Source organism: Peromyscus leucopus, chromosome 15 (genome assembly GCF_004664715.2).
Source record: "Peromyscus leucopus breed LL Stock chromosome 15, UCI_PerLeu_2.1, whole genome shotgun sequence".
Lineage (NCBI taxonomy): Eukaryota > Metazoa > Chordata > Mammalia > Rodentia > Cricetidae > Peromyscus > Peromyscus leucopus.
In genome coordinates this window covers 41,761,319-41,778,855 of record NC_051076.1, presented here as the reverse complement: position 1 = coordinate 41,778,855, position 17,537 = coordinate 41,761,319, and positions in this window count along the sequence as shown.

Genomic DNA, 17,537 nt, shown 5'->3' with positions numbered 1-17,537 from the left:
CCCCACTGCCCCTTTCTTCTTTTAGAAAGATATTGACTATGATCAATAACAATCTGTAACCAACAACCGAAACAAAGACAAATATCCATAATCCACTTTTGGGGGAAGTGGGTGTAGATTTCTAGGATACTGACTGCTGATAAATGGAGCTGTATTCTCATTCAGATCCTGAAAAAAATAAGAATTATGGTCAAGTACAGACTGGAATAGTCTGTGAGGCTACATTGATTGAAGCCATTTTTGGATGATGAATTATCTGGGCCATGGTGTCATCAGAGACCTTTCAGGTGGTCTTGGCTGGTCAAATCTGATCCATCTTAACCTGGGACAAATCCATAGCATCTTGCTTTCTGTGGAAACAAAAGCAGAGCCTCCTTTCTAAAGCAACATATTCATAGATCCAAATTTTGAAGTCAAAATACCTTTAAAATACATATATTGGTTTAACTCAGCAACTTTTACAATCAAATATCTCTTTGTAGTTAAAAATCCCAAAGACAAAATAATCCAGACTCTCTGTATAATATCCATCTTGACATGGCTTATTTTTATTATATTACTTTTACTGTCTCTTTAAAGACTTTATTTTTAAAAAACTATTTCTTTATGTAACTGTCTATATTCATTTTCTTCTCTCTTCCAATCCTATGTACATTTTTACACACACTGTAAACCATTTAGAGGTTTATTTAATCTGAATCTGACTTATTGTGAATCTATTGCTTTCAAGTGCAGAATTACTATGACTGAAATGGCAGCTTTGGCTTTCCCAACATGGCAGAATTATGTTTACAGCCAGCTCTGGGAACCATGCTCACCACTGACTCTGGGGAACAGTGGGTCTATGCCTACTTCCAGCAGCATATAGGCTAAAAAACTTTTTTTTTTTTGGTCTGTACTAGCAAAGGCTAAATCCACCATGCATCACACTGTGCAGCTTGGAGACGCCTCTGTGTACTGCAGTGGGAATCAACAACCATGCCTCTTAGCTCATGGCGGCTGGCAGCCAGCTCCAACTCACAAGCAGCTGTCAGGAGACCAGTTTGAGCTGTTGCTGGTATGAGACTGAGACCATGAAGCCCAATGTGGCTCCTTTTCTGTGCATTCATAATTTTTAAACTTTCTTAGGTCTATATGGCTCAATACCCAACAGTGAGTGCCAATTGTAGCTGGAAGTTTTCCAGTGTCCAAGCCAGACCCACACAGTCCAGACAAATCTCTCTCATCCATGGTCCTGCAGCCACTTATAAAATAATCATTCAGAGGCTTCATATTATTTATAACTGCTTGGCCATTTGCTCAGTCTTACTACTGACTAGCTCTTACACCTAAACTCAGGTCATTTCTGTTAATCTGTATGTCACCACATGTTCCATGGCTTTACCTGTGTGCCATTACATGCTGCTCCCAGCCTTCCTCTTCCTAGAATTCTCCTTGTCTGCTTATCCTGCCTATACTTCCTGCCTGGCTACCGGCCAATCAGCATTTTACTTATCAACCAATCAGAGCAACATATTCACAGTATACAGAACATCCCACAGCACTAATTCTCTATCTTTTACCTACTTGAGTATTAGAGTAATTATGGCTTCATAAACGAGATTAAGAGGACTTCTCTTCATTTTTTCTCTTGTTTTAAGGTCAAGAAGAATTGATTGTAGATCTTCATTGAAAGTTAAAGTTGTGCTGTAGGTTGAAGATGGTTTATTTCTATTTAAGTCTACTCATTGCTTATGGATCTGATTAGATTTTTGACTTCCTGGCTTAATTTTGTTAGTTTGAGTGAATCCTGAAATTGATCCATTTCTTTTAGATTTTCCAGCTTAATATAGTACTGGTGGTTAAAATATTTTCTCATAATAGTCTGAATGTCTTTGGTGCCTGTTGTACTTTGTCCTTATTCTTTTTCATTTCTGACTCTGCTCATTGGGGATTGGGGTTTTCTCTTCTGTTTTCCTTTTCTTTATCTTTTTTTTTTTTATTCTCCTCTTTAAAATTCATTTGACCCAAGGATCCGTCTTGCTTATCTTTTCAAAGAACCAGCTTTGCTCTTAGGCTTGTTAATTATTTGTATTGATTATGTGTTCCTATTTCATTGATTTGGGGCTTTGATTTCTATTGTTTATTTTCATTTAGTTGTGTATTTTTGGTTTTCCAAATTTTTAAATTTTATTTGTGGTTTTTCTATTTTTTTTTTAATGTAGGCACTTAGAGTTATAAATTTTCCTTCATGTGTATGTGTTTCTATCTCCTTATTAAATTCTATTCTCAAGTCAGGGATTATCTTCTTTTCCACAGCTTTATGTGTGTGTTTTCTTGGGCATCACTTAGGCATTTATTCCCCTTAAGTCCCTTCTCCTTAACTTCAGTGAGCTGTTTCTATATGCCTTGTTTAAATTCCTTGAATTCTTTGATCAGTTTTAGGATTGTTCCTTTAAATTCTTTGTCCTAGTTTTCATCAATTTTTTTCTCTTTGGAAAACTTTTCCACAGGACTAGTAGTTTTTGACATGAAGAGTCTTGACTGATATTTCATAATATTAGTGTTTGGGGCATGAGATCCTGGCATGTGGACCTCCTTTGTTAAGTCTATTTCTAATATGGACTGAGCAGGTTGGAACAGAAGACAGGATATACATTCAGGTTGACTTAGAAGTCAGAAATGGCCGGGCAGTGGTGGTGCACGCCTTTAATCCCAGCACTCGGGAGGCAGAGGCAGGCGGATCTCTGTGAGTTCGAGGCCAGCCTGGGCTACCAAGTGAGCTCCAGGAAAGGCGCAAAGCTACGCAGAGAAACCCTGTCTCGAAAAAAAAAAAGAAGAAGAAAAAAAAAAAGAAGTCAGAAATGACTTCAGTGAATTATAGTCAGGTGAGCAGAGGGGCCTGGAATATTTTACAGAATATACTGTCTTGTCCTTGCCTATGGTTCAAAAGAGCTACTATGCAGAAAAGTTTGATGTGACTATGGTTTAGCCATGGTAGGGCAGGTCCTGGCAGAGGCCTAGAGACTGGTTGTGGTCCATGCAGGGTTGTCCAGACAGTGTTTGGGTACTGTGAGATTCAGGCTGGGTATGGTGAACTAGGGAGAAGGCACGGATAGGAAGGGTCAAGAGACTTACTTATCAGGCTAGGTGCTTGAGCTGCATGTAGGAAATCTGGCTGGGAAAAGAGGTTAGATGCAGAGCAGAGAAGACCAGCGGTAGTAGTACATAGGGATATTCCCAAAGGAGCAAAGTTAATAATATTATTATTATATTTAACATAATATATTACAACCTCAGTTTCCCCTCACTTTCCTCCTCCTTGTCCCTCCCCCACCACCTCCATTCTTCTCCAGATCCACTCCTCCCTTATTTCCATTTAGAAAAGGACAGACCTCCCATGGATATCAAACAAACATCGCATATTATGTGGTCAGATTTGTAGAAATGTCTGTGAGGTGCTGAGGAGAAGGTATATCCTGATATATATGTTAGGTCTATTTGGTTCATAAATTTTATTAGTGACAGTATGTCTCTGTTTAGATTTTTTTTCTGGATTACATGGCCATTAGTGAGACTGGGGTATGCGTGTCTGAGACTATTAATGTGTGAGGTTTTCTGTGTGATTTAAGCTTTACTAATGTTTCTTTAACAAATGTAGTGCCCTTACCTTTGGGGCACAGATGTTAAAATTTGAGATGCCATCTGGGTAGATTTTTCCTTTGATAAATATGGAGTATCTTTCTTCATCTCTTTTGATAAATTTTGATTGGAAGTCTATTTTGTGAGATATTGGGGTGGCTCCACCAGCTTGTGTGTTTGGTCCTTTTGCTTATAGAATCTTTTACTAATCCTTCATTCTGAAGTAATGTCTGTTTTTGATGTTGAGATATATTTCTTATATTCAAAGAAAGATAGATCTTATTTTCATATCCATTTTGTGTCTTTTTATTGAGGAATTGGCACCATTGATATTGAGAGTTATTATTGATCAATGATTGTCAATTCCTGTTATTTTTTTGGTGGTGGTATTTGTGTGTGTGTGTGTGTGTGTGTGTGTGTGTGTGTGTGTGTGTGTGTGTGTTATGTTCATAGTCAAAAGAAAACAAGTGGGAATTTGCTCTCTCATTCTACCATGAGGATCTAGGGATATAACTCAGTTTTCCAGGCTTGGAGGTAGAAGTCTTTGCTGGTGGAACCATCTCACTGGTCCAGCATTGTTAACTCTTGCTTACCCATGTCACTCATTCTCTTGTTTATCGTTATATATTATACATACATATTATTTTGGTGAGTTCAAACCATTATGACAACATCTATGAACTGCATGCTCTAAATAACTCTCATTACATTTCACAAGTAGAGAAGCTGGGACATTCAATGTTAAGATGTTGACTGATTAGGTCTTGCTCAAAGCTTTCTTGTATTGCAGAACACTATCTTTGTTCTCATCTGGAGAGTAAAGGCAAAGGAGAAAGAGAGATAGGTTTCCTCTCCAGTCTCTTCTTAGTGTAATATTTCCCTCATTGAGACTACTTGGCTCCCAAAGTCATTTTAAAGCCATCCTCTTGGTGAGGGCTTCAATGCGTGGATTTCAATATCATACAAGTATTCATTCATAACACATATGCCATCCTAGCTTCAATCCCATGTGGAATTTTGTTAACTTGTCTTGATTAATTTTAAGTATTGAAGAAATAAAACATATTTGGTTGAATATATATTATTTTAAAAGAGTGTATATTTAATAAATAGCAAAATATGATAATAGAGCAGTATACGAATTGCATGACAAATTATACATAGCACTTCTTAAATTTTAACAGAATATTACATCTACTAGAGCATTTCAAATACACACACACACACATATATATATGTATTTATATATATATATGTATATATATATATAAACTAACACTAAGGAATCTTTGAAACTTTACTAAATGGATCAAAATAGTATTTTCATACTTACCAACACTGTATTTTCATCATAATTCAATGACTATAACAAATTAGATTTCCACATTTATAGAGAGAATCTGAACCATTTATCCTCCATCAAGTTTATATATTTTTTTATTCTCATTTTTTTCTAATGTTAAGGCCTAGATAGCTTGAGAGACAAGTAGCTTGGCAGGGGTGTCTGTAGAAAGAAGTCAGAGTTTCAAAACAGAAGAGAAAGTCTGAGCTCATGGCTTTCTGAGGATGGGGGATGTTTGACAAGAGCCTACAGTCAGTCTCTCTAATTCCCAAACAGAAAGTAAGGAAGTGGATGAGGACCAGGATGTATGGCTCTGGTGTAAGCTCACTGCCTAGGTGAGATATCTGGTACCAGGATGGTTGGTTAGCTAAGGATTCCCACATTATTCCTCAGTAAGTTGTTTGTTTCATATTTGAGAAAGGAGGAAGAGAGGGAAAGGAGACTGTTGGATGTATTTTGGCCTCAGCAGTGAGTGGATTTTGACAGCACATTGATTAGATTTTATGTGAATCTGTTTAATAGAAAGTCTTGGAGTTAGTCTTTGATAGTGTGTTAACTTAACAAAATGTACCGCTACATGATATGTTCAGATCTCTACATCCCTGCCATATGTGATGGTTTTCAACCAGTTTTATGCAACAGTCTAAAAACTATCCAGACATAGTTCTGAGAACCTAAATACTGATCACATAAAGAAGTGAATTATTAAACTTTAATTTATTGAAATTAATTTTATATGCAGTAACTGAGTGTTACCTTAAAAAGTCATAGTGAAGAGAATGGACTACGTGGCTTGGATGGAGTCCAACATGGAGGCAGTTCCCTAATTTCCCTAAACTTTTGAGTTAACTCAGAAGCTTTACTAGGAAATAAATCAAAATAGAAAATGTGAACTATTACAAACAGTAATTTAAATGTTTTATTTTAAAGCCTTTGATGTGGTCCCATAAGTAATCCTGATTTTTAGTGCAATCTTTTCATCTTGTTTTTATTATCTTCAAGATGATAACACTACAGTGATCTACTTCATATCATTTAGAATTAGTCAACTGAAGCAGTTCATGCATCATACCATATCATGCTTTACAAAGCATGAAGTCAGAATAATGAGGTTGTACAGGGTATGAGTTTGGAGGTCAGACTAGGCTTGGGGTCACAAATAGTCCTGCCATGGAATGATTATATTGCACTGAATATACTCACCGCTTTAAGTTTCAGATTCATCATCTGTAAAATATCAGTAGTAGTGCTTAACTTCAAAGATGTCTGTACAAATTAAGGAAGACAACACCGATTAAGCCCTTGGCAAATGGAAATGCCTCAAGGTTTTACTGTGTCCGCATTGTCACTGTTATATAAAAGCAGTATGAATATAGACTACTTCTCCAAGATTTTTTTTTAAGTTCCTTTAGGCATTTCCAACACCATGCAATAAACAACATTTAATTTGAATATTCTTTTTACTCTAATTAGAAAGCATCTATAAAACATAAACACAGTGGGGTACCAAAATTAGATGACTTTTGGCTATACTCAGGCAGTCACAGTACATTTTGAGGCAATCTGCATGATGAGGGTCTCCCACAGGCAATATGAGTGAGTAGCATTGTCTCATAGTCTGCTGATCTAAAAATTATGATTAGTAACTTGGAATCACAGCCATTTGTGCAGACAGTTTGTGTCCAAATTTGGCTTGGCCAGGGTCCTAAACAGCAGAACTTTTGTGAACCTTCTAATGATAATTAACTACTATGTGATTGGCTAAGACACTTGGGATGGTTTCTGGATTGTGGTGCTCAGATAGGCACATCATCACATGACTGTAAATTTTAGTTTCTATAGAGATATACAGAGCAAAATCTTAGAGGATTTTCTCATTTAAAAAATTATAATCATTATATGGATAGGCATATAAAACAGAAACATTTTTCAGTTTTTTTTTGAAAAACATGTAATACTTAAAGTTTAAAAAAATGCCTTTAGCATAGTTGTACAATAATATACACTGAGTCCCCGTACTTTTTAATGTTCTTTAAGGTTCTAGTGTTTCTTGACTCTGAGGTGTGGTGAATATAATCAATATTTTTCCTTGTGTTACACACCTGAGTTGTCTGCTTCACTTTGTTCTAGAGATATAAGTCCTCTAAAGGTCTATCTGTCATGGGCACTTGCTATATATCATCATTTATAAGCACATCTATACCGAAGAATGTTTAGTCCATCATCCAACTACAGCTCTGCTGCATTAGAACACTGCTGTAGGTCTTTGCATACTCAGCTATGGAGAGACAGGCAGAGCTGTGCACCACAAAGAACAGCCATTTATAAATAAAGCAACCTTCACTACAACACAGTTAGCAAGCATCACTTTGGATCTTAAAGATTTACTCAGGATTTCTGTGGTTTTTTTACAATGATAAAATATGATAGTCCATATATAGTTTGCTAACTATTACATCTGAATGAATGCTCTTACATAGTTAAAAACATGTGCACAAGTTTTTATTGTAGAAAATTCACTAACTATTAATGACATCAGTTATTACCTATAATAATATTCATGGATTTAATTCTTAATATGTTATTTTGGAAAGTATATATTAAATAATAAATACTGTATGGAAAACTGAATTATACACTATGACACATCATTAACATGAAATAAGTTCTATTTTATGGTTTTAATTTTTATTCTGTCAATAAAATTTCATTATTTATATTTGTGGAAAATTAATAAAATATGACCTTGTTGAATCTTTTAAATTTTGACATTTAAAGACTAAGTAAATATTTTTATTTAACTTCTATGAAATATGCTTCTAAATATCTATATCATGCTATTAACGGATTTGACTGCAGTTGCCAGCCACTACCAAAGGAAAATATCTTCAAACTGTTTCTGATTACTTTATGTGAAAAATGTAGATCTTAGTTCATGCTTGCAATCCAGTTTGTACTGGACATCAAAACTTTAAAACATTCCCAATCTTTTATGCAATGCATACATTATCTTGAAGCTTTGTTAGGGGGATGGATTACGTGTATAATGGATGTACATATGAGTGTGCAGGCTTGTAGAATCCATAGAAGGCCATCTGGTGTCTTGTTCTATAGTATTTCTTTTTTTTTTTTTTAATAGAGAGAGTCTTTCACTGAACTTAGTGGCCAGCTAGCTCCAGTGCTGCTCCTTGTATACACAGTGCATTGTGATTGTCCATCTAGTCTTTCCTAGTAAGAAATCTCTTCTACCCCATATTTGTTTTACTTTATATAAAAAATATAGTTATAGTTTTTAATACAAATATTTTTATTTAATGTAATTTGAAAAATGCATGGATATTTTAATTTTATTGTCCACACAGCATCATAAAGTGTGTGTGTGTGTGGGGGGGGTATAAGGATCATTCTGACATTATATAACTTATGGCAAACTCCCCAATTAACAATGGCATACTCACAGCCGGGCGGTGGTGGCGCATGCCTTTAATCCCAGCACTCAGGAGGCAGAGCCAGGCGGATTTCTGTGAGTTCGAGGCCAGCCTGGTCTCCAAAGCAAATTCCAGGAAAGGTGCAAAGCTACACAGAGAAACTCTGTCTTGAAAAACCAAAAAAAAACCAAAAACAAACAAACAAACAAAAAAAAACCAAAACAAAAACAACAAAAAAAAAAACCACACACACACACACACACAAACAAACAAAAAACCAATGGCATACTCATCAAACAGTAGCTATAAGCTTCAAAGTATGGCTTATAAAGTTTTAAGAATGGATAAATTTTAGTCTGGGCTTAGTTTCAGTAACATAATGTGTGGTGATATATTGTGTCCTCAAGTATATTGTGCACCCAAATTATCTTATCTGGGGTCAGAGAACAGAACAGCTACTAGATAGACATAGAGGCCAGAAAATGGTGGCACACACACCTTTAATCCTAGCATTCTGGAGGCAAAGAACCATCTGGATCTCTGTGAGTTCGAGGCCACACTGGAAACAGAGGCAGGCATGGTAGCACACACCTTTAATCCCAGGACTTGAGATCTCATGTCTTCTTTGTGAAAGACACATGCCTTTAATTTCAGGAAGTGATGGCAAGAAGCAGAAAGGTATATAAGGCGTCAGGACTAGGAACTAGAAGCTTTTAGGCTTTTTAGCAGCGGTTCAGCTGAGATCCATTCCGGATGAGGACACAGAGGCTTCCAGTTTGAGGAAACAGGATTGGCTGAGAAGTTGGCAAGGTGAGCTTGAATGTGGCCTGTTCTGTTTCTTTGATCTTTCAGCATTCACCCCAATACCTGGCTCCGGGTTTGTTTTTATTAATAAGACCTTTTAAGATTTGTGCTACAAAAATGTGCTTCTTAAGCAAGCCTAACAAGCTGAGTTTGGATCTTCTGGAATCCATGTGAAATTTCAAAAGGGCAGTATGTATCTGCAAACTTAAAACCACTGTAATGTGATTGGAGCCAGAGATAGGAAGATAACCCACAAGCTTATGGGATCACTAGCCTGGTAGTAACAAGAAAGTTCTCACCTGAAAACCAGGTGGAAGGGAGAACTAACTCCTAAATCCTGAAAATTGCCCTTGACCTCACCTGGGTGCTACGGCATGCACATATCGACATACAGACCCACACACATGCACATACACAAAGATTTTTTTAATGGTACTGTTAAAATGGATAAATTAAGATTAATCACTGTTAAACATGTCTTCTCTTTAACTGGTATTGTTAAGGTAATAAAAGCACAGTTCTCTGTGAGAATGTTTTTAGGTTGGCTGTATAAAGCACCATGAAAAGATACAAATACAAAAAAAAAAAAAAAAAAAAGAAAGAAAGAAAAAAATAGTAGAAATGTGGGCCCAAGTTAGGAGCAGCCACTTCTGTAAAATGTTTAGCTGTGGTGCATTAGCGATGGCCTGCTGAGGAACTTGCTTCGAGAAGAGCTGGCAGCAGCTGGCAACGTGAAAAGCAGACTGTCTCTCAGCCTGTCCTGTGTTAGTCTCGATGGGTCTTAGATGGACACCCGCTTCAGCTTCAGACTCTCACTTAAGTTCAGTGAAAGTGCTATATGTCTTTTGGAGTCTCTTTTAAGGGTCTTAGGGTAACAAGAAGAAAGCCAGTTCTGAGCTCCTGTGGTCACCTGAGGAGTCAGAAACCTCAGACCCAGTCCCGAGCTCCCTGGCTGCGTTTTGGACAAAGCTGGCTCCAGTTTTTTGGTCAAATGAGAAGCAAACTTATATCTTGCCAATACTTTAAAAGGGAGAATTCCACAAGAGTGTGGCTACAGAGTAAGGATAATCGGACCCTGTTTTATTTGCTATCTATTGCTCATGGCAGATGGACACAGGAAAACCTGGTATCACTGATATTTGGGGGAATATTCACTTGAAACCTTGATATACCACACCAGTCCTGAATAAGAGTGAGTGAAAAAAATAAAGCTGACTGTACCGGTGATTAAGCTATGAAAATAAGTGATCCATGTAACACCTCCAAACCATAATCTTTGATAAAACTTTCCTCGTTTCAAGTTGATTTAGTAAAATACTTCTTATAGTAACTGGCAACATATACATTAAGTTTATTTCCTCTATCTTTCTTAATATGTGGAATTCAGTTTTTCTGTTAAATTTATTAACAAACTGGTGGTTCAATATTCTAACTAATATATTTGCATATATTTTATTTAACATATTCAACATTATTTTATGTAATTTGAATTCATAGGCTAATATTGTATCCACATATACATATATTTATTATATGCTTGTTTTAAATTACATCATATAACTAATTATAGTAATTATCACCTTTAAATGAAATGCTAATCATGCTATCTGTTTAAGCTTAACATTACTAACCTCATCATTATTCTCAAATGACCCAAAGAGAGAAAACTACTTATCTGAAACCACTGAGATGTTGTTATATAAAAGGAGGGACGTCTTCAGAGAGAGAAAGAAGAATCAAGAAGACAATGTGATGATTCAAGGTGACTTTTTCTTATGTATCATTAAAAAGCTAGCCTATATCTGAATATGTTTGTCAACTGATGTGAACCGGAGACTTAAAGGAATTTTTCACATGCTCTGTCTTATGGTAATGTGACTATCCTGTGCCTTTCTCACTACTTTGTGTTAAGTGTAGGAAAGCATTCAACATGCCTCTAGTATCAAGACCTTCAGCTCCAGAGGAACTGCCTTTAAAGCACAGTGCTTCTCTAAATCAGACCACATAAGTCTGATGAAACGAAATCTGTTAAATTTGGGATTCAAAGTGAAACTTGGTCTCATAATCTGATGAAAACTGGGGGAGATTTTAAATTTTTCTTTTGCCAAATGGAATAATGCAGTGTATAGAGACATAAATGAACTTTAAAAAATGCACATAAGGATTTTATTTCAATAGGGAAAATATGCTAGTGTATGAAGCTGGCAAGAGATTAAAATTATCTTTTAAAATAAGATGGCATGTTTATTTAATATCTTTAATAATGAAGGAGTTATACTGAAATTTTAGAATTTGGCAGTATTATTTAAAATATATGATTTGTCAATGAGACTGGAAAATGAGATACTTCATTAAGAAATGAGCACTTACTGTAAATTCATCATGGTTTAAAAATAGGTATTTTTGTATTTAAAAGTAGTTAATTTCCTGGATCCTATTTTTCTTATCTGCAAATTTGAAGTCATTTAATTCCACTACTAAACACAAGTGATAAATTATTCACAGATGGTAGGTATATGCTTTCAGGAGGGTCCAATAATGATTAATAATGTATGTACCTAGTCATATTGGACATTGCTATTGAAACTCAAATTCAGTTTCTCATAGATATGTTATTTTTTGCTTCACAGGAGTCTTTATTACAAGAGAATAGGAAGGCTAACTATATTCCACCTCTTAAAGAAGTGTCACTATTAATGTTGACTCTGTGAAAGTGTCACCCACTTACCCTTCCCATTTTTCTGAAACCACCAGAAAGAAAAATAAGAAGTACATTTCTCTGTATAAAATTTTTATGCTTATGATTCCTTTGTATAAAGAGATGTGCAAATTAAATATTTTAAAGAATTAATCAGAAAGTGAAAATATTTCAAGTTCTGGTTTATTTTAAGCTACAGCTCTTGCTGATGCTTTCATATTTGAAAATTTATAGCTAATTTTCCCAAGGTATAAGGTCTTGGATTACATATCCCCATATCCATGACATCCCCTGCTTTTAAAGCAGCTTAACAATTTATTATAGCAATTTAACAAAAGTATTGCTGCTTACTGTCAGGATTTACTGGCATCTCTGCTCATTGCTGGAGGTTAAACATGTCAGTGTGACCCTTAGCAGTATCCTTGAAGTGTGGCATTGATGCTGTGTGATTTTCCTTCTGGCTTTATGTGTGTTTGCAATTCACATACACCTGGAGACTCTCAAAACATCTGTAATATACTTCTTGTATTTGATGAAAATAAAATTTCTATTAGTGACATAAAAATTAGAAAAATCCAAAAACTTAATGCAGGAAACATTTACTATGAAAAAAGCAACACACACTGAGCTATTTAAGGGCAGATCTGACATGAACAGAATCACCTAATCATAGCAGAAACTGGATATTATGAGTCAGCTTCCTCAAAGGGGCAGACAGGTGTGCCAGCTTTCTCTAGCTTTCCTCATACATTCTTTCTGAGCACTCTGGAAATAATAATCATGCTTTCTCTTCACCATTCTGCTCTCCTCCCCTTTTATTCATGTGGAGTGTGATGTTTTACGAAATAGTAAGGAAAACCAATACTACTTTAATCCTTTGTTATAACTCACTATACTGGAGATGTTTTCTAAGTGTGGTTTTCTCCTGTGCCTAACATCATCGGGTACCTATTTCCATAACCTTATATAACGTAGCTGACCCACAAGGAGGCTATTAAAGTTTCTCCTTTGCTTAATAAGTTTGCCAGACTGTGAATGGCATCAATGAACTTTCACTATTTACACAGAAGCAAACCTCTATTCCTGAAACAACATTCTCAATAAATACTATTGTCATGATTTAATGGAAGGCTATTTTAAAATTGTGATGATGTTATCTTTGCATTTTTAAGTAATCTGAAGCCAATCATTGTTGCTGGAGGGGTGGAGGTGGACCTAGCAGAGCTCCAGAGAACACCGCTGGACTGCAATACACCTTCCCCAGGCCCCACGACCTACCTTTCCCTTTTTTTGTAAGTTACCCACTAAATAAATCTTCCTTTTAACTACATGGAGAGAAGCCCTCCAGCAACAAATGGCACCCAATGGCTCGAGTTTCTACCTTAAACCTGAAATATTTAAAAAACAATTTTAAACAGAGCCAAAACTAGGTTCCTGCTTCATGTCTCATACCAGCAGCTAGACACCTCAAAACTGGGTTTGAACTACTGGCGGGTTCCTGGCGTGTGCGTTTGACCATCAGTATGGTGGTAATGAGGCATCTGCCAGTGGCACATTGCGCTGTGTGGTAGATTTATTCTTTACTAGTATTGAAAAAAAAAAAAAAAAGGTTTCTAGGCTACACGCTGCTTTGATAAAAGTGTAGACCCACTATTTCTGAGACTTGATGGCTCACAGAACTGGAGGAAAACGCCATGTTGGTAAGCTGAAATGGGCGGAGCCAGCAGCCACAGCGCTGTTTCAGTCTTAGAATGCTACAGTTTAAAGCAATAGGCTCACAAAAAGACTGATTCAGATAAAATCGTTTACAATGTGTGCAAAATATACGTAAGCTTGAAAGAGACAAAAAAAGATAAATTATTATAAAAAGCCATGTAAAGATGAATATTACACAGAGAATCTGGATTGTGTTGTCTTTGGGATTTTTAACTACAAAAACAAACAAACAAACAAACATTTGATCAAAAAAGATGTTGAATTAAACCAATATGTATATTTTAAAGATACCTTGACTTCAAAATTTGAATGTAAGGATATGTTGCTTTGGAAAAGAGGTTCTGCTTTTGTTTCCACAAAAAAAGCCAGAGGCTATGGATTTGTTCCAGATTAAGATACATCAGGTTTCACCAGCCAAAATCCCCTGAAAGGTCTCCAATGACCCTATGGCCCAGATAATCCAACATCCAGAACAGTTTCAGGCAACTGGCTCAGATGATACACCCTCATGGACTACTCCATAAGCCTAAAATTTTCTTTGCAACCCCATAAGATACAGCGCCCCCTCCAACAGCAAGTAGTAAGAAATGCTACGCCCCAATTCCCAAATATACCAAGCTGGCTTTAAAGGTGGAATTGGCTCACTCCCCCTCTAAGCCCAGACATATTTAAAAAAAAAAAATGGTTAAGAGATTCTTGTGTCCCAAGTCAAAAGAGCCCTCTGGTGTGGGACAGAGAAAAACCAATATTTTTATTTAAAACAGGTTGATTATAAATGCGATCTCTTTCTAAAAAAAAAAGGAAATATGATATAGATATATAGGATATAGAGATAATAAGATAAAAGGGTAGATTAATGAACCTACTTTTAAAGAACCACTTGTTTAAAATGTTTTACATTGGTATAGATTTTAGTTTATGTTTAAAATGTTTTACATTGTATAGATTTTAGTTTATTGATACAAATTTAAACTTAATCTTGTTATACTGTATATATATATATATATATATATATATATATATATATTTCTATTCTTGTGTGAGGTATTATGTTTTTGTAACTCATTTAAAATTGTAATAGATAATTAAAAATAGATTAATAATTAGTCATCTATGATAATCATATTTGTAACCATGTTATTAAGTCTTCTAGATATACATACATATATTTCAGATAGATAGGTAATCTTCAAACACTTCATAGACCTAGAGAATATGGCATTTAAATAACTTAGAATTCTGTTAACGTGAGACACAATTGCTCCTGGCTGCACCAATTTGATCCCGAGAGAATGTTGGGCTTCTAAGACATTTCCATTTGGAAGTTTGTCTTCTTGGCACAAAATGGCCTACTGGGCAAAGAACTGCCCTTGCCTTGATGGCTGACAGTATGAATACAATGCTGTCCTTTCTGGACAAGGGGGACACAAAGAAAAGTGACTTCTGAACTCTGCCAAGACAGGGTAAGATGGTCTCTCAGAATTCCTGCTTCTGAAAATGGTCTGTCAGATATTCTAGGCCTTTAGCCAATTTGAATGCACCAACAATGCTGAGAAACATTAGGTGACTGTCCAGGCTGCCAGCTGTCTCTGTCTACTTTTGCAAGACTCCAGAAAGTTACTTGAATCCAACTTCCATTTCTCAGGGTCCAGGCACAGAGAGATCACTGGCCCATCCAGGTATCAGGTCTCCAGGCACCTCCTCTGGCCCCACCTCGTAGGTGTGACAGTTGCCAGAGTCTCAATGGGGGTTAGAACTTCCAGATCCAAGCTGGAATGGCTACCCACTACATATCATTTTTATATTTAATTCAATATCTTGATCTGAAATATTTCCATGTTCTTAATTGTAATAAAATCATGTTTTAAAATTTTGAATATGTTAATTGTATAATACATTAGAGTGAGAATTCCTAAAGAAAATATAACACTTGTTATTCAAATATTACAAGAATATTATGCCATCTGAAGAAAAACTTTGTATAACATATATGTATATTAGCATACATACATAGAATTATAGACAGAAAGATATAGGCATGAGTGTGTATATAATACATTTGTGTAATTATAAATGAACATATATGTATATATATATATTTGCATATACATATATGGAAGAGATATCAAAACGTTCATTTTTTATGAAACTCATTCAAAATATGCAATTATTTTTGTTGTAAGTTAAACAGGTTTTGAAATTTAGAGAATGATGAAACAATTACATGTTAATATGTCACATACTAAACCAAATGTTAAACTAATGATTCTTTTGAGGATATATATATATATATATTTACTGACACTTCAATGACTTTTAACTTAGAATCATTCTTATGCTTGTAGCACCCACAAGTAAAATTTAAACATGTAGACCTAATAAGTTGGAAAAGTAGTGAACAATAAAAATTTAGAACATTTTATTTTTAAAATGCTTAAATATAATGTCAAATATTAAATAATCTCTTTATTTGAAAACATTTGCTAAGTATTTGTGTAAAGTCAAAACTAGCATCTAGAAATAGGTCCCTGGATAGAATTCTGTAAAGTTGCTTACTTTAATTTCAATTACAATGTTGGAACAAAGAAATTATCTAGGAAGGGATTGTAAAGCTAGAGTGTCTTGGCATCTCACACTGTGTTGCCTGTGTAGAGACTGGATTAAATAAAGTAGCAACAGAATTTCCAAACAAAATAGAATGTGGTTAATTCATAATTCTTGTGGCCCTCCACCCCCCCCCCCAATAATTAATGCTATGACACTGAATGTTAGGTTTTTAACATGTGAATTTTGAAGGGCACAACACTCAGTGCTTAGGTAAGGTTATTAATTAAAAAGACATGTTCCTTTAAATTTTCTCTGCATTCTCCTCCCAAATTACATGTCCCTGGAACTTCTCAAATCCTAGTCTAATCTTAAGTCCTTGATTTACATGTTCCACTTCTGGTGTTAATGAATGTTAATTCTTTCTAAAATATTCATGGTGTTTCTCACCAATTCCATTCTTTTAATGGCACCTTCTCAAAAATATTTTTCTTACCTGCCTCACACACACAAAAAAAAAACCACCACTGAATTTCTCAAATTTCTATTTTTAGCTTGTTTTCAGCAATAAAACCTCCACTTGATACATTCTACGTTTTGACTTTTTGGCTTTTCAAGACAAAATTTCTCTGTGTAGCTTTTGAACACACTCTGTAGCCCAAGCTGGCCTCGGACTCACAGAGATCTGCCTGCCTCTGCCTCTGCCTCCTGAGTGCTGGGATTAAGGGTGTGTGCCACCACTGCCTGTGGAATAATCCCTTTGTACATTGCGAAGATTTGCTGTGGTGGCTGGTTTAATAAACAAGCTGACTGGCCAATAGGTGAACAGAATAAGGTTAGACAAGAGGGCCAAACTCAGAATGATGAGAAGAAGGGCAGTCTCTAGAGTCACCAGCCAGAAACAGGGGGAGCAGGAGATGACCATGCCACGTTGAAAGAAGGAAATGAGAGGCTGTGGATTCATTATGGATTAAAGAAAATCAGTATTGATCTGAGAAGACCCCCTGAAATCCTGACTACAGACATAAGAATACACCTAGAGGAACTACAAGACATGTAACATATGTTTTACCTGATCAAACATCAAAGTATCTTCAACTAATTTGTGCACACCACATATTGCATACTTCTAATGTATGTTATCTTTAAACGTTTATGTATTTTCAGAACAAGGGGACCAAATGCCAATGAAAATGAATAGCCCAGGTGATGCAGCATATCAAAATGCCTCTGTTATAGTCTCCTCAAAATTCTGCATCCAAAACAGTTTCAAGGCAGTTGATCCAGCTTCACAGACTACTCCAGCCAAGATTTAACAATTATCCTAATTTTCTCAAGGGTTCCTAAAAGATGTCAACACCCACCAAACAACAGGAAGTGTTGT